This window comes from Haliaeetus albicilla, chromosome 15 (genome assembly GCF_947461875.1).
Source record: "Haliaeetus albicilla chromosome 15, bHalAlb1.1, whole genome shotgun sequence".
Classification (NCBI taxonomy): domain Eukaryota; kingdom Metazoa; phylum Chordata; class Aves; order Accipitriformes; family Accipitridae; genus Haliaeetus; species Haliaeetus albicilla.
This window is the reverse complement of record NC_091497.1, coordinates 34,596,768-34,622,290: the sequence shown is the minus strand read 5'-3', so window position 1 is coordinate 34,622,290 and position 25,523 is coordinate 34,596,768. Positions and strand designations below refer to the sequence as shown.

At 47.8% G+C, this 25,523-nt stretch overlaps 2 long non-coding RNA genes across 3 annotated transcripts; one reads left to right on the top strand and one right to left on the bottom strand.

Annotated features, from left to right (window-relative positions):
* Positions 1 to 5,266: 5,266 nt before the first annotated feature.
* On the top strand, positions 5,267 to 6,246 carry LOC138689123 (uncharacterized). Its single transcript, XR_011327951.1, has 2 exons — positions 5,267 to 5,378; positions 5,883 to 6,246. It is a non-coding gene; the product is annotated as an uncharacterized lncRNA (long non-coding RNA).
* Positions 6,247 to 10,042: 3,796 nt separating this feature from the next.
* On the bottom strand, positions 10,043 to 22,646 carry LOC138689122 (uncharacterized). 2 transcript variants are annotated; one of them, XR_011327950.1, is made up of 3 exons: positions 21,022 to 22,646; positions 12,399 to 12,534; positions 10,043 to 10,160 (listed from the first exon to the last, which is right to left on the bottom strand). It is a non-coding gene; the product is annotated as an uncharacterized lncRNA (long non-coding RNA). The 2 variants fall into 2 exon arrangements; XR_011327949.1 differs by lacking the exon at positions 21,022 to 22,646 and adding an exon at positions 14,121 to 14,582.
* Positions 22,647 to 25,523: the final 2,877 nt, after the last annotated feature.

Here is a 25,523-nt window from a genome sequence, read left to right as displayed (position 1 = left end):
GCCCCTTGGTTAAAAGGTCAGCTACCTGCACGCCCGATGGGACACCTTAGTGCGGTCTCCGTGCTGCCGAGCACCCAGAGCTCCATTCTGGCCCCAGCAGAAAGGGGGTCACATCCAGCACTCCCAGAAGGAAGACCACCCCTCGTGAGGTGCAGGTATCTAACTGGAGGTTCCGGTCTGGGCTTTAGATCCAAGTTGGCAAAAGGCTTGCTTCAAATTTCTCCCCCCAACCCCGATATTGCTTCTGTGAAATTTATCCCAGTGAAAAAAGGTTGTATTTGCAAAAGGCTCCAGTGCTTGCAGCACAAAGTCACCACTTTGGATTTTTATGGGAAATCGAGCATTGGTCAACGTTATATTAAGAGACACTTAGATTCACATTTAAAGGAATAATGCTAAAATGACAGAATAGCTTTCTTTACAGAATTTCGCCTTTTGAACATCGTATGCAAGTATATTTTAAAAAATACTGCACCTTCTTTCACTTCAGGATTTCCTACAAATCTTTCTCCATGCCCTTTGCTCTAGAGAGCACCTCTAATGGCTCGTATTTACTCACAGTTAGCTCTGTTAAATTGTCTTGCCTTTCTGTGTCCTTCTGGGTGTCTGAATGGAAGCTGTCTATGTACGTCTTGTCTCCTTCTTTAATAGGTAGTGGAGTAAAGACTAAGTCATGAGACTGCGTTTAAAGGGATAGTCAGTGATCAGAGTCTCTGTCGGCGATGTCTGTACCACTCTGTCCAAATTCCTGTAGGCTACAAGCTCTATGGAGAGCCAGGCAAAGCAGCATGCCACTGACCAGCAAATCCAAGGCAAGGAACAAAAAGGTACACATGGAGATACAGTCAGCAACTTCCTTGCAAGCCCTGCTCGAGCCTCATGAGACTTGTGACCTGCTGGTACCAAGCAAGGCATCTCCTATCTCTCTTCCCACCCCCCTCCTTCTTTTATATGAATTCCATTGATTCCTCTGCCACAAAGGGGAAGAGAAAGGGCTCTCTGTGTACCAGGCACGCAGCTATTTTTTTTTTTCCCCCACTTTGAAACCTTATTCAGAAATCCCATGCAATTAAAATGTCTTTATTTGCCATATTTTTTTTTTTTAATGCCATCCCAAATAGCAAGATTTTCATTCACTCTTTAGTTTCCAGGAGGAAAGAAACAACAAAGCGGTGCACTTGAAGGAGATCGAATGAGGAAGGGGTCGCTTTGAACGAACCAGAGGCAGAAGACCTGTGGTTGTGACTGCTTTAAAAGCAGTTGGCAGCGGTTCATGGATTTCTTCATGTGACGGGATCAAATCCTGACCATCATATTCACAGGTTCAGCCTCACAGCTTCACAACGGTACCTAAGGCAAGCAGGGTTTCAGCTTTAAAATGTGTGTAAAACCGCAGCTTACTGATCTTCATAGAGTTTGACATTAGACATACCCTTAGCTATTTTGCAGCATACATTCCTGTTGCAAATGGGAAAGAAGACATGGGGGAAAAGGTCATTACAATCAAGCAATAGTGTTTAGGTGCTACTGTTTCATTCTTACAGAGAAGGAGCAGCCATACAATTGAATTAGGGCCCAAACGAGAATGAAGCAATGGAACTCCCTTATCTGCACTTGTGCTGGTCCTCTCTTTCTGCTCTTTTGAGAACATGACAGAATAGACACTGGTACTGGGGTCTGGCTCAGGATCCTGGGGTTTAGACCACAATCCCGCTAGGACAGACAAAGGGCAAGAGTTTGGCCAGTCCCAGTCTTGTACAACAGACAGGGATGTGGCTTTTGCCATGGATTTCAATGGCAGTATCCTCATGCTGAAAATTACATTCAAGCTTAAGAATTTTGCTGAATGAGGACCTCTCTGCAGAAGTTAACATTTATAGTATCTGCTGGATTGAAGATGTATTCAGAGGGAATGAAACGGAGGCCACCAAGTGGAGCCCTCGAAGGACTCGAAGCTGTTGTTAAATAAATTAGCTCTGGTCACTGGTGAGGACTGTACAGCTGGATTTGATGTGATGTTCCCAGAGGCTCCAGACCCGGTAAGACATTTCCTCTGCGTCCTGCTTGGTACTCTCCTGTGGATTTATTAAGATTTGGAAGAAAGATAGGGAGCCCCTGAAGGTTTTAGGCATTACTGTCAAAAATTGACATTCAATTCCCACCCAGCAAAAATGTTGCTGTTCAGATTTGGGATAAGTATTTATGGAAGATGTAATTGAAAATTGGATCCAGTGTAAATGTGGTGCAGGGCAGCATAGTTTCTGTGGGAAAGGGGGAAAAAACCATTCTGGGTCATGTCTCATCCCAGAGGGGACTTACTTAGAAATTGGGGTGTTTGTTTCAAACCCTCCCTCTCTGCACCTGATTTAGGAAAGGAAAGCTGTGGAGGAATCTTAGCAGCAAACCCAGTGTTTGCAGACAAGGAGAGAGGACTTAAGAAAACTAAAAATGAATCAATGCTGTTCAAAGCAGCCATGGGGAATAAGAAATGTGCTTTACAGATAATGAATAAAAAAGAAAATCCATTAGTGAATGATTAGAAGGATAAAAGGCAGTAAAGTAAGAAAGAAGGAAGAGTCAGTGAAAGTAGCTGTGGCTAAAAAACAAGTGATAAAATACTGGGGGAAGGGTATGAACATTTATCATGATCAAGGCCAGACCCAGAATTCTCACGCCCCTTCAGTTGAGCAGCCTAAGTTTTAAGTTTCTATTCCCCAAGCTGGGATCCAAAGCTGAGAACTGGGTGTCCAAGGAGAAGCTGGTGCCACGTGGGGTGAGTCAGAAAACTGAGCTGGCCAAGTGAGCCCAGGGAGCCAGGAGCTGAGCTGGCCAAGTGGGGGTAGTTTGGGGCATAACCCAGGGGCTGCAAACCAAATAGGCCAAGTACAGAAATTCCAGGTCAGAAAAAGAGGTGTCCTGGACCTACAGAAGTGTTAGGATTGGGCTGCTGTGGAGAAAGGGAGTTTCTGGCTCTTTTTTAGGGTTTTTTTTTAGAGTCTTTAAACTTGCCTGTGTCCTAGTTTAGGCATCACATCCTTCTTTGGGTCTTAATCTGGCTATGCATCACAAGGTACTGGAGAAAGCACTGATAAATTTGCTAGCACTCATTTTATTTTTAAGATGTTGGAAATGCATTTGAAAAGGAATGCAATTGATTGATCCCCAAGATAACTCTTGAAAGACAGAAAGGGGCAGAGGTAGCAGCTGTATTTTGAGAAATTCTTCCTGACATTGAGATAGATAACTCACACTGCCTGTGTGGGAAATAAGGAAAGGCACAAACTGAGGATGCCTGGAGAGAACACAGCATGGGGGTCTGCGGGTAGGAGAGGGCTGGAGCACGGGGTGCCGTGTCTCCGTGGAGCTCCTCTGGGCACCTCTAGGAGCAGCTCTGGAAGCTTCAGAGCGAGCCCAACCTCTCTGTCCCCTCGCCGAGTCAAGAAAATGACCGCTTTTTGAGAAGGAAAACAGCAAAGAGCTTCCTGATGTGTGAGCAAACCACCAAACAGGGAGCAAAACTGGTGGAAAGCGCTGGACACAAGTGGTAGGAGGTGGCTGCTTTCACCGATGGATTAGACGCTGTCCACGTCTGTCTGTACGGGCCCTCCATGTCCTCCTGCGTGACTCTCGTGGTGGGCAAGGGGACAGACCACCGAAGCATCCCCTCGGCTCAGCACTGGCAGATGTCATAGGAGGTGGCTCTGCAACACCCGGTGTGAAAAATACGCCGGAGTAGAAAGGAGAGGCAAGGGAAAGAGCAATGGCCAGGGGCAGCTGTTCTCCAGAACTTCATCTGCAAGGTCTTCGTGGGCCAGATTCTGCTCTCGGGTACAGAGTGTGAATGCAAACCATCATCATCAACTCGGGTCCTGGAGCAAACGGGGAGATGCTGGGGGAGTCTGGGCTGGGAGGCTCCTCTGGGGGACAGGGTGGGAAGATTTCCCCTTGACTGTGGGAAACAGGCTCAGGGTTGATCTTTGTTGGTGGTGGCATTGGGGAGGAAGGCGAGGAGCTTCTTCAGTCCTGGAAGCAGCTAGAAGTCGCAGGACTGAAATGAGAAACTGGAGGGAAAGGCACAGTCTGCATGGGCACTGTGGGCAGAGGGAGATTCCTTTGGAAGCCTCTCCCCCCCCCCCCAGTGTTTCCCCCAGGAGACTGGAGTTTGGTCTGATTTATTAATTGTGTACTAATAAAGCAGAGCCCTGGTTTGGCACGGCTGCTGAGAGGAAAGGGGGAGCAGTCCTGCTTTTGGGCTCTGGCCAGTTTGGGCTCCTGCTGAATGGACTTTACACAGCCATCTGGAGCAGAATTTGGCCCAGGAAAAGGCTGGAAGAGAAAAAGGTCAGAGGAAGCGGGTGAGAAGCAGGTTTTCCTCTTCAGAACCCTCTTGTTTGCTTTCCTGTGTCAGGTCAGTCTCCAGCAATCTGCCTTTCACTCTAGCACAACCCTGGTATCAGCAGGGTTACTGTATATTTACCCCTTCATAAATGAGAACAGAATTTAACCTTCTATCTGCATCTGGCTTTTGTGTGCTTGCTCCCTTTAAGATATATAACCCTGGGGAAATTAAACTGAATACAAACCAGCTTCCTTCCTGCTTACATCTCTCCTCCAGGAGAGAGCCTGCACTGCAAGATACCAACACATTTGCTCAGTCAGGAAGAAGGTTTTGCTGAATTTCAGGATAAGAAAAATTCGCATCATCGTTTCATACAGAACTTATTCTGCGGGGAGACAGTCGGCTGTGGAGCAGTGAAACGCCCAGCTGAGCAAGTTCAAGTGAATTTGCTTACTGCTATCCACATGCTATGTACAAACCACCACTGCCTATGCCTGCCACTGGGGTGTGAGGACAAAGTCTGGCTCTTCAAAGGATGACTGTTGTAGAGGGTCGCCTTCAAAGAGAAGTCCCGTGAAGTAAATCATTTCTGTGGGGCTTTATTAAAAGAAAAAAACCAGCCAGCTGACCTCCTGTGATGGCATCTCAAACCACACTCCACGTGCTGGCATGGCAGCAAAAACTCCTCCTCAAGGCACGGCCTCGCTGAGCAGACGATCCCAGTGCCAGCACCTCTCCAGCCAGGTCCCAGTGGGGAGGACACAGGGTGCAGAGCCCCACAAAGGGGCTCCATCCTGCCGGAGCCCCTGGATGCTGGGTCTGGCAAGGAACCCTGTTGCAACTACAGACTTAGAGTGTTTTCTTTGCACAGGGGTTGAAGCAGGTCCCGGCTCCCGTTCCTGCCCGGTGCAGCTGGGGAGCGGAGAACCGGCAAACGCGGCAGTGAGGACTGCTTTGCTCGCACCCTCCTGCCCCGCTCCAGGTGGAAAGAAGCACCGTTAGCAGCGATAAGGCTTTTTGGCAGCTCTCACAGCTGGAGGTAACCCCCCTGCCTGTGGCTGCAGGCTCAGTAGCAGAGGGACAGCAGCACGGACTAAACTGCGCAGCCCTTGGCTCTTGGTCCTCTGCAACCTCTGTGGCTCTAAATCATGAACATCGTGGGTTTTGTGGCTTCGTTTTCCTGTTTTGCTAATATTTTGAGTGGAATAACAGAGCAGTGGTTTTACAGCATGACGCTGAGGACGAGTGTTTTGTGCCCTGTGAGGTGCCCGTGGGGATGCAAGGGCTGATGGGCTGGCACTGGAGGAGTGTGTGGGACCCAGGCTTGGGGCAGGCTCTGCCATGGGGGCTTTTGGGATGAGTCCTGGAATACACGAGCCCCGAGCTATACCCAGGGGTGGTTTTGGAGACAGGTAGTGGGAGCAACCCAAAACTTAGCCAGGCAGTAAGTTAACAAGCGGTGTGAGCTACCAGCGCTGGAGTCAACTCCTTTTTCAAGTTGCAGGGCAGGTATTTCTAATGTGTTGTGTGATGTCTTCTGCAGCGGGCAGAATGGAGCCTTTCTCTGGTGGAAAGCAAAGCAAAGCAAACAGGAGTTTCTCTTTCACCGAATGAGGTTAACATCATAACGCTGATGAAGCAACACAAGTTTCCACATGCAGAAGTATAGGCTGAATAAGAGGCCAAATCAGGTCAGTCTTCTACCTGGCAGTGACTGTTCTCATTATACGGTTTTCAATAGACAGAATTCAAAAGGGATGAGAAACCACAAGGACAAGATCACTTTTCTTTTTAGGTTGATGAAATTTATTTGAATTTAAAAAAAAAAAGGAAGAAAAGCTGATTGAGGGGAGAGTAAAGATTTTGTACATCATTATTTTAATCCAAGTAGTTCTCCTATGCATGTCTCATAGGTGAAGATGGCTTAGAAAGCCCAGGGAAAACAATGCATGAGCTCCAAAGAGAGGATCTCAGCTGTGTATATATTTCCTGCATTGTTACACGAAGATCTTAGCAGTAAAGCCTGTTCCCTGTGTACTCTGAATAGACGAAGACCCTTCTGGAGTGCAGAGCTGACCTGCGGCGGCTGCTGTCACAGACCAGCTACTTTGCTGCCTGCGGTAGCTCAGAGGTGCTGCATCAGCACGTTCAGAGTTGACTTGCCGGTCTGTGAAATGCCACCTCTGCCCCCAAAAGTCACCCTTTTGGTATCTGCAGATTTAAAATGCTTGTGGGAGACAGTCAGTACCCTGCATGGGGCCTGGTGGAAATTCACACTCAGACAAGACACGCCCGTGAGCCAAAAGCAGGGGTGGGGAGCAACACTGTGGCAAGCATATTTTCCTCCCAGATGACTACATGAGCTGACAATTTAAATACATTTACTGTTGACAGAGAATATAAAGTACATTAAAAGCTGATTTTAATTCACGATACCCCCCAAATGCTTACCTAACTGACTATCACAGTCTCCTACAGTGCCAAATAAATGATGCCAAGTAAATGACATTGGAAGAGGTCCTCATATGAGCGTGCTGCCAACTGCAGTTTCTGCTACTGATCTGGCTGAAGCGGCAGGGAACCAAACAGAAGACAAAAACATGAAGATGTTTATGAAGTTGTAGAGCTGACTTCCCATAAAAAGCCCATTTTTCAGAAAGAAGGATTTGGTTGAGTAGGCGAGAGAGGTGAGATCAAATGGGAACTTTCAGAGTGAATAACGTGGAAAAATGTTATTTACAGGGCAGCTCTGCATAGGCCAGGTCATCAGCTGCAGTTTTGCCTCTCCTAAACTGACCAGGTGGATCCACGTTGAAGCCACGTTGCCAAAGTGGCGTAGTACCGAGCCACAGCTTTTACGTCCCGCCTGTCATCCCCCAGATACCCTCCCTTCAGCCTGAGGACCAGGTCAGAAAACCAACTGGACCCAAGTGAGCAACATTTGACCGACCTCTGGGGCTGCTGGAACGGGTCATCTGCAACGCGTCCCGCTGCGGCTTTCGCGTGTGCCTCCCTGTGCTCGCTGCAGTTCCGCGGTGAGCTGTTGTCCTGCCCTCTCACCCCAGCTTGTGATGTGCCCCTGAGCTGGGCAGAGAAGGAAGGTTCTACGTATTTGCACATGTTGCACCTATTTTCTCACGCACCCGTTTTGGTGCACCAAAGCTGACCAAACCCTCCCGACCAGCCAAGCCCCAATCTTCCTCCCTGGAGGAGTCTCCTCCGTGCCATTCAACGCTCCTTCACCGGAGTGCCCCATGCATTGATAGCGGTGGGAAAGTTCAGCTGTAGCTCACGGGTGTCCCCGGATGATGCCAGGCATTTCATTTCTCCTGACAACCTTGGCCGCCTCTTTCCTAAGCAGATTTCTGCATTTGTGCCATCCCGACGCTGGCTCAGCAGCGACGAAGAGCAGCGGTGCGGGGTGGGGGTCCCAGCTCTGGAGGGCCCGATCCGGCTCCACCAGAGCTGACGGCACGGCCGCGGTGGGTTCCGCTGGCAGCGGTGAGGGTTCCTTCCACTACCAGCCAGCGCGGTGTGGAAAAATGGTCCCGCTCCACCATGACAGGCGGAGGAGAAAGGGCGGGTGGGGTGCTTCCCTCTCCCTCTGCTAGAAGGGCAAAACAAAACCTTTATTCTTCAGGAGCTGATCTGCTCTTGCGGCTTACTCCCTGCTTCAGGTCATAATCCCTTTTGGTGACATCACAGGTACTGCCGCAGCCGCTGAGGTGATGTCACGATGAGAAGCTTATGACTGTAAATGGGGAATAAATCACAAGAACAGAAGACCTCAAAAGGAGCCAATATCCTGTTATTATATAAATGTCCCTAATACTTATATAAATGTGCCAGTAAGAAAAAATAAGAAACAAAAAAGGCCCGACGGTCTCTCAGCATATGTGAAGATGTGTGTAAATTTGACATTTTGTCACAGACCTGTAGACCCTTTATTAGTCTGTCTTGCCTCTAAAAATCTTTCTGCTATTATCTCCATTTATATAGCTGCTCAGCGTTTTTAACCAACCTCAAGGTCCTTCCTCATTTAAAAATACTATTACATTTAAAATTAAGAGAAAAGCACAAAAGTTCTCCATATTTTGACATGTCCAATAACCACTTACATGCTTAGGGATAGCTAAGCATCTCAACAAGATATAATCTACATTTTAGTGTCAGGAATGCGGTAAGTAATTTGAACATATAAGAGCAAGGAAATGTGTCTTTTCTGTGAAGCTCCATGGGGAGTGCCACAGACTGACTGGGTGTATATATGAAGCTATCTAATTATTAGCTGTTGTATTTTTATGATAAATAGGAACTAATAAAATGGAAAACTAGGTACAATTGTGTCCCAGAAAAAGCTTTACTGCAGCTATAAAAATTACACTTCATATGCTGGACTAAATTCTTAGAAGTTGGAAATGATGTTCAGAATCTCTAAGGCCTTTTTTTTGTAGATGTCTTGTCTCCATTGTGCTGCTGGTTTATTATTTTCCATGGCTGAATATTTGTTACATTTCCTCCTGGAAATTTTTGAATGGATTTTCTTGCTTTGATAGGATAAGATGCATGTGTAAATGCCTCTAGGGGTAAATAATTTCACATCCACACTTTCAAGCACAAAGTCTGGATCTTCAGTAGGTTTTTACATTATGCAAGTAGACGTTTAAGGTACTTAATTACTTTCCAACCTCTAGTGCCCTTTTTACACAGAGACAGGCAGTCAGCAGGGATTAATCTGATCCTAATTAACCACAAACTCTTCTGATATTTGGTCACTGCACAGTAGCGTGCTGCCAGGTACACAGAGGTAAACTGATCTGGATTATCTGCTGGTGCATGTGGTTCGCGGAGGGAGGTCTGGTGCTCTGTGCCGTGGGTGAGTTACAGGCAGATACGGCTTTAAGCCCGGAGCAGGGAGACCGCTGTACGAAGCTGGAGTTGTAAGGAAAGGGGAAAGCACTAACTGGAAGACCTCTCCCTAACGGCTTTCTCTTGAGGTTTCCTTTTTACAGATAGCATTTCTCAGTGCTGCACTGCAACAGGGCAGAAAGCGAAAAGCATGAAAAATCCAAAGAGCAGAACAGTTTCTTCTTCTTTTTCAGCAGTAAAGGAGCACGACTTTGTGGATACGAGTCCTCTCTCTTTTTCTGACCTGTGTACAAGCACCATGTCTGATGGAGCCTTGGGAAGGTGCGAGCGAGCATGCGCGTGTCTTCGCTGGCGCGCAGCCCACCATGGCTCTCGTCTTTCTTCCCTTACTGAGCAGCTGAGCTCTGCCCTCCTCTCGCAACACAGAAAGCAGAGTGCTGAAGGTCTTCCCTGGCCTCATGGTAGCCCATAAAGCAAATGACAAGCAGCAGCGGTGAGCAAGGTGGGTACGAGCAGAACCTTAGGCTGGCGGTGGGGAGAAGCGGCTGTGAGAGCCTTGTGTCGCTGCGGCATCGCAGGCAGCGAGAGCACCCGGGAGGAGAGGGACGTGTCTGCTGCAGGCACGGAGGAGACCTGGGTGAAGCACAGAGACCACAGCAAAGCTCTCAGGCTACCGCAGCCCAGGTGTCCTGGTGTGACCCAAAAGCCCAAAACAGCCTCCCTGAGACCAGACTTCTGCTCTCCCCTCCCTCCTGATGTGGGATCAGTGGTAGCCCACAGTGTCCTGCATCAGGAAAGGTGAAGCCTTTGGCTTACTGTCTCCATAGAGGAACTGTGACGTCCAGTATTTCTGCCAAGAGGTCCAGGTGATGGCCTCAGCCTGTCCTTGTGAGTGCTGTGAGTGACAGCTGAGCAGACTTGAAGGGACAGCCAGGCACAGGGACGAAGAATCCTGCTGGAGGAAAACCAAGGTTAGTTTACAGCTGTAAGTATAAGACTGGGGGAAAGCAGAAGATCTAAAGGTGGATCAATAAATATGTTCACAATGGCATTGGGATCCTTTTTCAAGTGGAAATATCCCTCTGGTAACTGAAGTTAGTCAAAGTCAGTGCAGAAGAGAGCATTGAGAAGTTGATTTACAGCAGGGTGAATGGGTTGCACCTCCTGCTGGTGTCCAGCTTAGTGTGGCCTGGCTGATGTAGCTGAGAAATGAACCATCACACTCTTTGTGAGCATGTGTGTCCCCCTCCCGAGTCATACACCATTGTTTTCCTGCTGACAGTTTTCTACAAAAGATTTATGCATTTATAGCAGTTCTTTTCTTCTTTTCCCAGCAAGGCAGCTGCCCTAGCACACATCCTTTACAGGCCTGAGCAGGTCTCTACCAACTCAAACCTGGACCTGGCATTCGGTTCCTGAACAAGGAGATGCAGCAGCTGAGGCTAGAGCACCCTTTCTCTCCCGACAGAGTATCTGAGGGTACCATCAGTCTCCTGGAAAGAAGGGTCCTGTCTCTCTCGGCTGTGCTTGAGAGAGAGCTAGCGGCTAAGAATAAGCCAGGGGCTTTTCTCGCTAGGAGGCAAAGCAGATTTCTCCCTCTACTTTTCAGGGAAGAGCTCAGGAAATCATCCACCTGACTTCCCTGTGAGTGGCTGGCCCCATGCCACCAGTTTCCCCTCTCCTGCGACAGCCTGGCACTGTTTGGTGTCCGTTTCCCAGCCCCCTCCCTCCCACCCCCACCACAAACTGGAGCCTTGGGCAGCTCTCTTGGGCTTTGGCACATGGGTCTTACCCATGGCAGCTGCATTTTTCTCCTCCTATAGGTATGAAAGAGTGTGCAAGGATCGAGGAGCAATGCGGTGTTAGAGCTGAAGGTGATTCATGGATTTAATTTCCCCAGGAACAAGGGGTAATTTGCAGTTGCACCCTCCTACCCACTGGTGTCGGGAGGTGATGGTGCTCAGCTCTACCAGGGCTGGTCTACTATTTGCTAAGGCAACAGAGAAAACTTGGTACAGAAGGTGGCAAGAAAAGCTTGTTACAGAGCCAAAATACCACTATCCAGTGCTAATGCTGGACATTAGCAGCTCTGGCTCTTGATCTTCATGACAGTGGCAATGGCCAGACCAGCACTTGAATAGGGAGCTAATATGTTGATATAAAACTTTTCTTAGAATGGTGGGTTCTGGACAAAAGGGAATGCTGTTGCCCTGCTCCCTCCAGGCTCTTCACAGACCCTCAGCCCTGCTGGACCGTTGCCTCCGTCATGTTGCCTCATTTGTGATGGTCGCTCAAGACTTCTGCATCATCTCAAGGCAGGCTGACAGGATCACCCTTATGGCTCATGGAAACAACTTTAAAATTGATTTTTTTTTCTCTATATTGTTGCAGGTGTTCCTGCAGATGGAAAAAGGGAGGAAGCAGCAGAACAAAGGTCAGGAGGGACAAATCTCCCAGAAATGGGATCCTGAAAAGTAACTTGCTGTCCTGAAGTGGCTAATATTAGGCAAATTCACCACAGAGCTAGGTGGTAGTTCTTCAGATACCGTGGTGACCACGGCACCTCCGATCCCCTGAGAGCAGCTTGATTCACTGCCTGGGCTTTACCTTTCTTCAGACAGCCCCAAACAGGAGAGGCAAAAACCAGCTCAAGCCATAGTAGGTGAGCAGGTACTCACATGAACAAGTGCTGGTTTCCAGCATGAAGTTTGTTTGCTTGCTATCCCCTTCCTTTTTTTGCCCCCTTAACTCTGAAGAATTGTCCCTGAGCTGTAGCGGTTCTTGGAGATCAAGAGAGTAAAAATAATCTCCAGAGTAGCAGTGATTTTGGGAAGCTGCCCTCTCTTGTATCAGTGTGCAGCCTGCTTCATATCCAGCCATGAGCTCTTGCCGACACAGCTGGAGTCTGGCGGGAGCAGAGCGCTGGCTCCAAGCTGAGCTTTCACGGCTCAAATGTGGGCTCAGCTCTTACAGAAAACATGCACTCCCTTCCCCTTCTTTAAAGCGAAGTTGGCTGGAATATACAGCTAACAGAATAATATCGTTTTGTTTAGGTTTCTCTCTAGTAAGCGGCTCTGCATTAGACCTAGTTTCGGTAACACAGTGTTACTCATTTTTTTCTCTGGGGAGACCGAGGCAGCACATGGCTGAGGGTCTTGTGCGAAGCCAGGCAGAAGGCATGTGCCATTACCTACAGGATGGCTGCTGGTGGTTCATCTGGAGTTGTTCCCTGTGCACTTTTGTTCCGAGATGCCTTTCAAGCTGAGACCCTCAGCGCTGTTATATTCCTCACCCCTGAGGTTGTACAAACATGGCAAATCTGTGTTCTGGAAGAAGACAAAATTAAACCGTTAAACTATCTATCTTGTTTTATCAGAAACATTACTAGTAATAGAAAAGAAAAACTGTTACAAAGCTAATTGCTCTTTCTGAAGGTGACTTCAGGGACACGACGATGTGCTGATTCTGCTTGAGATGTGGCATAGCACATATGCTCACTGCATGACTGTTGTAATTAAATATAAAACATTTATTTCTCAATGGATTTTTTTTCTCCTTGCTTAATGTGTCTCTCTTGCTGCTTTGTCTCATAACAACTCTATTAATTAAGAAAAAGTGTCAAAGGACTAGCTGATGAATGAATGAATCATGAAATTAAGAAATTGCTGTTTTTCAATATTTTCTTTCTTTTACAGATAGAACAGCTACATCTGTCTGTAAGTGTTTGTGTTAAATATGGGAGCATTTAATGTTGCAGTTCCTTGGAAAACAAGACCCTCCTTTTACTTCAGTGTTTCAAGAAGAGAAAAAATATCCATCGTTTGTTTAGGGGAAAAAAAAAAGAGCTAGCAGTTGTCACAATGTCAAAATTAATTATCCTGGATTGATCCATTTGCCTTGATCTTTATGACCCTCAAGAATTCCAAATACTTATCAGTCAATCATTTAAATTCCTCAGCTAAACCCCATACCTCATTAAATAAAGAAATAAGGAGGGTCTTGATATGCTTTTCTTTAGGCCTGTCACTCCACAGTCTGAAAATACAGATCATGACATCTTAAACTATTCTCAGGAGTTTCCTTTTTAAATAGCGGAAGAGCCTTATGTTCCTCTATGCATTTCATCACATTCTCATCAGTGACACTTTCTCACTGGTCCCTCCTAAGACTAACTTCAAACACCACATTCAGTGGTGGAAGGAGACCATGGGACATTAAATTTTCTGATGACTGTGCTCATGGCACCAAGCAACAAAAGATTGTTGGGTGTTGCAATGGCCTAATGAAAGGAAAGGGGAAAAAGAGAAAAGGTGTACTTAGGAGACACACCTGGAAAAATTTAAGATACATGTGAACCTTTCTGTGTGTGTACTGACTTCTTAAAGACATTGGGATCTAACAGGAATATTGCAGAACGGAGAGAGTGACCCAAAATATCAGACTACAGGACTGTGTATGTACCAGACTCCGTGCTTTCTTCATTCTGGGTGCAAAGCAAAACAGAGGTAGGCAATTCTGGAGCATGTACCCTGCTGAGATACAAACCACACTGGAGAAAAGCAGAAAACGCCTTTGGGCATTATGGGTGAGGGGGAAATGGCCAAAAAAAGTGAAGATATTCCCCCTGAAACCTTGTTACCAATGCTGTTTGTGGAACAGCGGGTCCCAGTGCCTTGGTGAGCCGCAGTAACGTGCAGTACAGGATCCACAGGTAACATCATCTTCCTCTTTTCAAACCACAGTAACTTCACAGCCAAAGTTCTGCTGATGTATCAGAGCCAATATCCAAACTATGCCAACAGATCCACTCCACACACATCAGACATTTCATTCCATCATACATCTCTATTGATACATGAAAGCCAGCTTTTGCCCTGATCTGTGTTTTCTCATGATAGATCATTCAGCTTACTTTTGTTCCTGCTTCTTTAGGACGGCACAGCTGGTTTGTTTTCCACTTCCAGTTTTTCACCTTTCATCCACTTTTCCCATTCTCTCACAGTGTGATGAGCATTACAAACCAGTATCTGGACCTGGGATGCTGCCAAAGGAGAAGCTTAAATCAGAGGCAAATCAGAGCCATTCATAAATCAAACCTGAATAGATTTTTGCTGCAGTTTGTGTCTTGCGGTATTGTGCACTGTGATAACTTGAAGGGGAAAGGCATCAAACAGCCAGGGCGTAGAGAGGCTCAGAGCGGCACTTAGTCCCCCAGACAGAGTCCAGGCTTCTCCAAGTTTCTCTCCTCCTCGCAGGTATGACCTCATGCAGCATGGTGCAACCGTGTCCCCACCTGATGAGTTATCCCTGCCAAAACCTCCCATTTCCCCAAGACAGCAGAGCAGCAATTAACTCCTTTCCCGGTGCGTGGGTGACTTCATATCATGCACCTTCCTCTCTCAGGCCCTGTGGCCCACCGAGATGTCCCCACCAGAGGCACATATAGTGCGTATGGAGATGTTCTACACCAAAGTTACAAAATTTGCAATTCTGCTTTCTTGTCCTCCTACTTGCCTCTCGGGGGCAATGCTGGCACCTCCCAAGCTCTGGGATAAGAAGTGATGATGTTCACTCTTTTGGTCGACATCAGGGGACAAAGCTGGCACTGTCACACTAGTTACTGAACTCAGTGGAAACAGCATGGTGCCTGTGGTGGGTTGACCCTGGTTGGATGCCAGGTGCCCACCAAAGCCGCTCTATCACTCCCCCTCCTCAGCTGGACGGGGGGGAGAAAATATAACAAAAGGCTCGTGGGTCAAGATAAGGACAGTTTAATAAAGTGATAGCAAAGGTTGCGCGCGCGAAAGCAAAGAAAAAAAACAAATGATGTTATTCTCTACTTCCCATCAGCAGGCGATGTCTAGCCACTTCTCGGGAAGCAGGGCTTCAGTACGCGTAGTGGTTGCTCCGGAAGACAAAATGCCCCCCCTCTTCCGTCTCCCTTTACTTAGCTTTTATATCTGAGCTGACGTCATATGGTATGGAATATCTGTTTGGTTGGTTTAGGTCAGCTGTCCTGGTTATGTCCCCTCCCAAGATCTTGCCCTGCCCCAGCCTGCCATTGGGGGGGGGGCAAAAATGTTGGAGAGACAGCCTTGATGCTGTGCCAGCATTGCTCAGCTGTAGCCAAAACACTGGTGTGCTATCAACACCTTTCTAGCTACTGATGCAGAGCACAGTGCTATGAGGGCTGCCATGGGGAGTATTAACTCCATCTCAGCCAGACCCAATACAATCTCCACCCCTTATTCCATACCATTTGCGTCCTGCTCAGGTTCCACATAACTTAATACAGATATCTTCTAACCATACTATTGTATTTAATTCTCATTACTGAAATCCTTTCTCACCAACACTTACAACTGAGACTACATACTTAAACCACTTTTATACCCAACGTACGGATTTATACATTCTTATTAATTACTATCCCCTGTCCTTTAAGAGATAGATATTCCATGGGCTTCTTCCACTGCTGTAGCCACCCCCATAGGGCATTAGCCACCATCCAGGAGTCAGTATAGAGGTAGAGTACCGGCCATTTTTCTCGTTCAGCAATGTTTAGGGCTAGTTGGATGGCTTTCACTTCTGCAAACTGACTTGACTCGCCTTCTCCTTCAGTGGCCTCAACGACTTGGCGTGTGGGACTCCACACAGCAGCTTTCCACTTCCGATGGTTCCCTACCACACGACAGGATCCATCAGTAAACAAAGCATAACACCTTTCGTCTTCTGGTAACTCATTATATGGTGGTGCCTCTTGGGCACGAGCCACCTCCTCAGGTGATGCTCCAAAATCTCTGCCTTCTGGCCAGTCCATGATCTCTTCCAGAATTCCTGGGCGGTTAGATTTCCCCAGTCGAGCCCGTTGCGTGATCAATGCTATCCACTTACTCCATGTAGCGCTGGTTGCATGATGTGTAGAGGGGATGTTTCCTTTGAACATCCAGTGTAGCACGGGCAATCGTGGTGCCAAGAGGAGATATGCTTCTGTACCAACAACTTCTGAAGCGGCTCGAACCCCCTCATATGCTGCTAGTATCTCTTTTTCAGTCGGGGTGTAGTGGGCTTCTGATCCTCGGTACCCCCGGCTCCAAAACCCTAATGGTCGACCTCGGGTTTCTCCTGGTGTTTTCTGCCACAGGCTCCAGGTGAGACCATGATCCCCAGCTGCAGTGTAGAGTATATTTTGCACATCTGGTCCTGTCCGGACAGGCCCAAGAGCTACTGCACGAGCTATTTCTTGTCTGATATGCTCAAAGGCTTGTTGTTGTTCAGGGCCCCATTCAAAATAGTTCTTTTTCCGCGTTACTCGATAGAGAGGGCTCACAAGCTGACTGTAACCTGGAATATGCATTCTCCAGAACCCCACAAGGCCTAGGAAAGCTTGTGTTTCTTTCTTGTTAGCTGGTGGAGACATAGATGCTATCTTGTTAACCACATCCATAGGGACATGACGGCGTCCATCCTGCCATTTTATTCCCAAGAACTGAATCTCCTGTGCAGGTCCCTTGACCTTGCTTTTCTTTATGGCGAAACCAGCTTTCAGAAGAATCTGAATTATTCTTTTCCCCTTCTCAAACACTTCTTCTGCCTCATTGCCCCACACGATGATGTCATCTATGTATTGTAAATGTTCAGGGGCTTCGCCTTGTTCCAGTGCTGTTTGGATTAATCCATGACAAATGGTAGGACTGTGCTTCCACCCCTGGGGCAGTCGATTCCAGGTGTATTGGACGCCTCTCCATGTGAAAGCAAACTGTGGCCTGCACTCTGCTGCCAAAGGAATGGAGAAAAATGCATTGGCAATATCAATTGTAGCATACCACGTGGCTGCCTTTGATGCCAGTTCATATTGGAGCTCTAACATGTCTGGTACAGCAGCACTCAGTGGCGGTGTCACTTCATTCAGGCCGCGATAATCTACTGTTAACCTCCACCCTCCATCAGACTTTTGCACTGGCCATATAGGACTATTAAAAGGTGAATGAGTCTTGCTGATGACTCCTTGGCTCTCTAGGTGATGAATCAGCTCATGGATGGGAGCCAGGGAGTCTCGGTTTGTCCGATATTGCCGACGGTGCACCGTCCTGGTAGCGATTGGCACCTGTTGTTCTTCAACTTGCAACAATCCCACAATGAAGGGATCTTCCGAGAGGCCAGGCAGAGTAGATAGCTGTTTGATCTTCTCTGCATTTATAGTGGCTACACCAAAAGCCCATCGGTACCCCTTTGGGTCCTTGAAGTACCCTCTCTTGAGGTAGTCAATGCCAAGGATACAAGGGGCCTCTGGGCCGGTCACAATGGGGTGCTTTTCCCACTTGTCCCCTGTCAAGCTCACTTCAGCCTCCAGTATAGTCAATTCTTGGCATCCCCCTGTCACTCCAGAGATCCAGATGGGTTCCGTGCCCCTGTATCCCGATGGCATCAGTGTACACTGTGCACCAGTGTCTACCAAAGCCTTATACTTCTGTGGGTCTGATGTGCCAGGCCATCGAATCCACACAGTCCAGTATATCCGGTCATCCCTTTCCTCCTCCTGGCCGAAGGCAGGGACCCTCTATTGCTGTTCCTCATCAGAATATTCACTGTCCGATCCTTGCGGTACCAGACCAGAAGTCCCCTCACCAGAATCAAGGGAGGTAGTTTCAGTTCTTCTATGCCTGGAGGATCGCTGAGTGCTTTCTTGGGCCTCTACAGCAACTACGCTGACAGCCTTCTTCTTGGGTGACCCCTTCTTAACAGCTGTCTTCCCTCTCAGTTCACGCACACGGGCTTCCAGCTTAAAGGTGGGTTCACCATCCCACTTCCTCATGTCCTCCCCTTGGTCACGCAGGAAGAACCAGAGTGTACCACGTGGCATACGCCTTAGGCTCCCTTTCCCTCTGACTGGGGCAGGAGAGGACTGATTTCTTGGAGCATCCCTAACAGCCAAGGCACTGTCCTGTAGGGATGAGGAAACACAGAGATTTTCCTCAAAGTTTTGGAGCCAAGACGACACTTTCTCCACAGTTGGTGTTTCCATATCTGGACAATACATTGCTGCCAAGCTGTTAGAATACGATGCTGGGGCACCTTGAATCACCTTTCGCCACATGGCCCGTGTGCACAGGACATCCTCTGGATCTTTGGAGACTTCCTCATCATCTAGATCACTGTAGATGACTTCCACCACCGCTAACTCTCTCAGGTACTGGATGCCTTCATCTGCGGTAGTCCACTTTTCTGAGGAATTCACAAGATCTTCCTTGAATGGATATCTTGCCCTCACACTTGAGAGAAGCCGGCTCCAGAGACTGCAAACTGCTGCCTCTTTTCCAATTCCTCTTTCAATTCCCCGGTTTCTAACGAGGGATCCCAGCTGTTGGGCTTCCTTGCCTTCCAGTTGCTGACTATCAGCCCCATTATCCCAGCATCGGAGCAGCCAGGCAGCAATCCGCTCACCTGGCTGGCGGCTGTAATCTTTCCGCAAGTCCCGAAGTTCTGAGGACGTCAGGGACCGGGTAGTTTCCGCTTCCTGTTTAAGTTCCCTCACTCCTTCCTCCAATTTCCTTACCGAAGGACCAGCTTCTAGATCAAGCCTTTCCTCTTCTTCTTCTTCTTCTCTCACTAATCGATGGTATGGACCCGTTGATCTCCTTGTCCACTGCTTCCTTTTCACTACTGGGGCAATTACTGTAGTTGTTGTTGTTTGGGTCCCTATCTCGAGCATGGTGTCCTCAGATGCAGTCTGGGTCCCTGCCTCAACCATGGTCCTCTGACAGTGTTGAACTATGGCTCGGTAGGCATAGGCCAGGCCCCAGTACAGTGCGAGAAGCTGCTGGTTTTCATTGGGATAGGCAAGGCACCCTTCTATCAGGTGGCGCGTCAGTTTGCCAGGGTTACTTGCCTGTTCAGATGTAAAATCCCAGATTATGGGAGGTGATAACCGTCCTAGGAATCTGCCCAAATCCTTCCATATACCCTGCCACCCAGGCACTGGTCGCTTGAGGGCACATTTAAGTATTGCCTCACCTAAAACTTGCCTTCTCTTATACCAGGACGAGACCAGATTCCACAATACCCATAATATGCCACCAGTATTAATTATTAGTATTAAACAGCTTACATAAGGGTGAACAAGGACCTCGGGAGCCTGCATAATAAAACCATTCACATCAATGCCTGGTAGGGAGAGGGAGATGTGTTCCCTCATCTCCTCCACAAGATAGCTCCCACAACACAGGAAAGCCATCAGTGCCAGGACAAAGCACATAGACATTATTTGTATTAGCACGTTCCCGCGTTCCTTCATTCTCCCCACAAGATAGCTACCACAGCAAAACAAAGCCATCAGTGCCAGGACAAAGCACGCAGCCATTATTTGCATTAACATGTTCCCAAACTCAGCAAGCTAGAGATAAGCAAGCAGCTAACAAGCTCCGTGACCTGCACAGGAGCTTGCCACTTAATAACTAGCTATAGAACACTTAATGCAAAACTGCCGTTGTCGTGCCCCACGTTGGGCGCCAAAAAGGACTGTGGTGGGTTGACCCTGGTTGGATGCCAGGTGCCCACCAAAGCCGCTCTATCACTCCCCCTCCTCAGCTGGACGGGGGGGAGAAAATATAACAAAAGGCTCGTGGGTCAAGATAAGGACAGTTTAATAAAGTGATAGCAAAGGTTGCGCGCGCGAAAGCAAAGAAAAAAAACAAATGATGTTATTCTCTACTTCCCATCAGCAGGCGATGTCTAGCCACTTCTCGGGAAGCAGGGCTTCAGTACGCGTAGTGGTTGCTCCGGAAGACAAAATGCCCCCCCTCTTCCGTCTCCCTTTACTTAGCTTTTATATCTGAGCTGACGTCATATGGTATGGAATATCTGTTTGGTTGGTTTAGGTCAGCTGTCCTGGTTATGTCCCCTCCCAAGATCTTGCCCTGCCCCAGCCTGCCATTGGGGGGGGGGCAAAAATGTTGGAGAGACAGCCTTGATGCTGTGCCAGCATTGCTCAGCTGTAGCCAAAACACTGGTGTGCTATCAACACCTTTCTAGCTACTGATGCAGAGCACAGTGCTATGAGGGCTGCCATGGGGAGTATTAACTCCATCTCAGCCAGACCCAATACAGTGCCCTTCAGCAGGACCTGCTCTATTATACCTGTAGTTTTTGCCCTGTGCAAAATCCAGATTGCATGTGGCATCTTCAGTGAAGCTTCCTAGGAAAACAATGGTTATTTTCACAGCAAAGTTCTTGCTCAGTCCCTGAGACTGCAGTTCCCTAAAGAAGAGCCTAGTTCTAAGAACCAGCAATAAGAAATAGGGCTGACTTATTCCTATCACCTTTGGGAGAATTCTCCTATGTAACTTCATTTAATTGAAATTAATTTATATACTTTTTTCTATATAGCATTCTTTCCTTGTACCCAGAATCTTAACTCCTGTATCACAGATTGCAGTCCTTCTCTATACTTCTCATCCATCCACATCTCAAGTCTTTTATTTCATGCCAGTCTTTACAAGATTGCATATCATTTTCAGAAGATTTCACACTTCTGAAAGTCCATATGGTTGTCAAATTCTTTTCTGATGCCACTTGTTTATGGCTTCAAAATAATCAACATGGATTCACACATCCTCCCCCCCCCCCCCCGCCTTTTGTACACAACTCCAATAAGATTAATTCACTTCTCCAAATGATGCTGCCAAACTTAACACATCAGCACAGAAGGCCTGGGGCAAAAATCTGTTCCACCTTGCTATGCTATTCATTTTTGTGGCAGGCTGCAAGCTAGCTGTCACTCCAGAGAGCAGCCAGGTTCTCTTTGGACCACCTACTGAAAACTGCAGCATCAGAAAAGGCACGTCCCGGTGAGCTGGTATGTCTAACAGACAAGGAGCCTCCCCACGCAGAGAAGAGCTGGATGGGAAGACAAAGAATAAAGAAGGGAAGATTAAGGGAAGGAAGGGAAGGACAGGGAAGAGGAGGGTCTGTGGGGACAGGCAGCGAGCATCCGAGGGAACTCATCTGTGAAGGAAGGTGTGGAAACAGCAAACCAGCCCCTCAGCTCAGAGCAAAGGTTGTCCTGGAAACCTGGAAAACACTCTCCCTGCTCGGGCTCTGTTGGCAACCTGACAGCTTCAGCACCCTTAGTCCCTGGGGCTGGCGGCTGCCCTCCACCACCCCCACATCTCCCCCCGATGCCTTGAAGGGGGGGGTCTCGCATGGCCCTGCATGCCTGGAACTGGTGCACCGCCTGGGGCTAGAGAACAGGAGGGAGGTCACGGCTGGATCCTATCGTTCTGATTCTCTCCGGCCCTTCGGCTTGTCCCAGCTCCCCCCGACCTCACGGCCAGCTCTCGCCTCCCCATTTCCCACCCAGGCGGGCGGCAGCGGGGGCCCCAGCAGCAGCTGTGCCTATTGCTGCCATAGGCAGCCCCAAAAATGCCTTTCTTCAAAGCTTCTGCGCGGTCTTCAGAAACGTGGCAGGGTGGGAACGAGCATCCTCACCCCTCCTGTGGGAAAAACCACAGAGCAACCAGCTCTTAAAAGAAAGCAAGGCAGCAAACTGCGGGGAGAGAAACTTCAGGGCAGAGGCTGCATTTCTGTGGGTTTACATGGCACAACAAGGGAACGCTGGCAACTAGTCAAAAGCCATGAGCAGACCCACCAAGTAATTAATTAAAGCTTTGCTTTCTTGTGACCGAAAAAAACCAACCCAGAGTAGGAAAAAGTGGGAGTCACAGCCATGTCATGGCAAACCATGTGAAAAACCCCACCTGCTCCTAATCACAATCCAGTTAAAAAAAAAAAAAAATAAAAAATCTGTCCATGCAATAGCACATGTGAACTACAAAAAGACGGCTGCTGATTCACTGAAGTAGGAGGAATTATAAAATTGGTATTATGTGCTGCATTCTTAAGCTGTATCAGTTTTGGGAGGCCCTGTCACCGAGTGCATTACACCTAAGGAGCCGGAGCGCTCCGGTGGCACCGCTAACCTAACAAGAAGCATTGTCTTGGCAGGACTTGGGTCATACTTAGCAGATTATCTCTGTACCAGGAGGGCTAAAATTTCCATCAAAGTAAATAGGGGACTTTGTGACAGCCAGCCGGCTTCCCACGTTGTGCTCAAGGGCTTGTTCGCAGCAGATGCTCGGCCCCATCCTGAGCGGTCGCCCCACGGGCTGCAGCCTCTTCCTCGCCTGCAGCTCCAGTGCAGCAAAACGAGGCGTTGCGTCATCATCAAGCCGTTGGGTTATTCCGTAGCCCAGCTTCGTGATGGAAGGGAGGGTGATAAAGCGCAGCCGTGGGGCGCGGAGGGCAGAGGGTCAGGGCCCGCAGGGTCACCCACCGGGTGCTGTGGGGTTGTCACCCACCCGAGGCTGGCAGCTCCTTGCGCTGACACTCGTGTGCATGAAAGCCACGAGATGGCACTAGCAACTCTTGCAGGCCGGTGGTTTCCCAGCGAGTACACCAAAAAAAAAAAAAAAAAGAAAAAGCATACTGCATTGCTTTGATCCCTGTCACGAAATACAGGTACTCTGCAGTCACCGAGATGTGAATGGGGTATTTCTCTTACTGACTGGTCAGCTTTGGCTAAATCCATTTCCATTTCCATTTAATTATGTACTAATGGTCAGCAGTTTTTATTTACGACGGGCGGATTGGATTAATGGCCTCCACCTACCAAGCTATTTTTCATTTTATGCCTTGTATATTTAGGAGAAAAGTGACTAAAAAGAACGACTGATTTCAAAGTGAACTATACTTAATGCAAAAGACTGAGTCAAAGCAGAGGCAGGGTATGCCTCTTCTGTTGTGAAGCTCTCTAGGACTCCAGAGATGCCCTTTCAGCGGCCAAACAGAAGCAACACCGTCTATCTGTAAACTGCTAAATAAAAGCAGGCTGAATACTGATCTCCAGCTCCAAGGCCAGCCCAGCAGTGCCTGACTTGTGCCCACACCTTTCAGAGCTGTCCCATCGGTACAGACGCACCACACGGGAGCTGGCCTGGCTCCCCTCCTGGACCGCTGCAGGATCCTTACAGCTCTAGGACACACCTATCCCATTTTGCAGGGGAGGCTGTTATCCGAAATAAAGCAAGGACTGCATTGCAGCCCAGCTGAGAGGTGTTTTTACAGCATGTCCCTGAGGGGGTGAGTTTCCTGCCCTGTGGGATGCCCAAGGGCATGTGGGAGGACGGGGAGATGCAAAGTCCGGTGGGCAGTGCTGGAGACACAGGGGACCAGGCTTGGTGTAGCCTCTCCCATAGTGGGAACAGTCCTTGGGGTGAAGGGAACCAGGGAGTGTCTTGGAGAAGGCTGCTTGAAAAATTCCAAAACAGAGTCAACAAGCAACCAAATGATCCAGCGTCTGAACCTTCTCCCTGTCCCTCTTCCATTCACCACCACAGACATTTCCCACGACAGGATTTACAACGCCTTGCAGGGCTTTCCACATCCAGCAGTTGGATTTCTTCCCCACATGCAGGACATTTCCTCCCATTTATCTCACAACCTGTTTGTTCCTGGGTGCAGGGTGACACGATCCTTTCCAGGTACTGAAGTGACATTGCCTAGCATTTCTGCATGGACTTCTCCTGAACAGGGAGCGCCCAGTGAAGCCATCCGGGTGAAGGCTGCAAATAAACGTGACTATTCTCATGCAAAGCATGAATTTAGTGCTGTTCACTGCCATGAACTGCTGTGGAAACCCGAGGAATGAAAAGAGATTCAACAGGAAATTTGACAAATTGAGGGAGGATAAATCCATTGGTAGCACAATGTAGCAGTTGGTCACACAGTGATCTGAACACAGGTTTTGGCTCAGGAAGTCTGGATTCTGTGTACATTTAGCGATTTACACTACGCTGAGTCCTGGAAGCTGGGAAAGGATGCCACAGGGAGGATTGCTCTGTTCTCAAATGACACTTAGGCTCAGATGAGAGACAATTCATTATGTGAACAGAAATAATTTTGAGTTAGTTTGGGGAAGAGTCAATATGGTTTTATAAAGGGAAAATCACACCTCATAAATCTATTAGAGGCTTCAGAAGGCATCAACAAATAGGTGTACAGCCAAGAACGGTTTTCCACAGTCCTTCATCAAAGCCTCTTAAAGAAACCATGCTGTGATGGTTTAAGAGGTAAGGTTATGTGAATAAAGGACTGATTAAAAGGCAGGAAACAGAAGGTAGAAATAAATAGCCAGTTCTGACAGTGGAAGGAGGTTGGCAGTGGAGTCATGCAGGGATTTGTACTCAAGCTTATATTGTTCAGCACGACTTAAACCTGGAAAAAAAGGGGGGGGGCTTTGTGAGATGGGAGTTTGTTGAGGTTATTAAGCATCCAAGATAGTAAAGATGATGGACAACTAGGGAAGTTGCAGAAGAGTCTCACAATACACAGCAACTGGGCAATAAAAAGGCAGATGAAATTCAGTGTAGCTAATTCTAAAATTAATTACATAAAAAAATAAATATCTAATTTTACATACATGATAGTAGGCTCTGAATTGACTTTTACTGCTTGGGAATTGGACCTTTGGGCTATATAAAGATCTGTGAAAAGGGTAGCTCAGTGCTCAGCTGTCATCAAAGCAGCAAGTCACATTAGTAGGAAAGGAAGAGAGAATAAAATGGAAAACACCTTCAAGCCATTCTGTAAATCCACGGTGGATCTACATCTCCAAAACTGTGTGTTGTTATGGCTCCCCTAGCGCAAAAAGCACATAGCAGCATAGAAAAAAATACAGAAGGGTAACAAGAATGAACAACAGCATGGAATGGTTTTCCTGTGAAGAATAACTAACTAGATTAGGACTTCTCAGCTTGAAAGGAGAAAACAGAACAGAGGGAGGTTTTATAGAAATCTATAAAACAACGAGTGGTCTGAAGATAGTAAAGAAGAAATGGTTATTGACTGTCTCTCCCTAGAGCAAACCTAGGGGGTATCAAATGGAGTTAGCAGGTGGCAGGTTTGGCAGATAACCCCTCCTGTACAACATGTAGTAGTTCCTCATGCAGCAGTGGAACTCCCTGCCACAGGATGCTGCAGATGATAAATGGGCTCAGAAGCAATTGGACAAATTCAGGAGAGGAAAACCAGTTACAAAAATGCCATCTATGGCACTTCATGCCTTCCTGAGCCACACAATCATTTGCACAGCCTTTCGATGTGTTCTTATGAAGGCAACTCAGGTGTCCAGGCTAGGCCACTGCAGTGCTTGCTACTTAGGCATGAAACTGCAGGCCTCAAAAAGCTTCTGTACAGAATCACAAGAGCTCATCTCCTTGCTGATACCAGCCACTGAAAACACCAATGTGTTCCAATATTC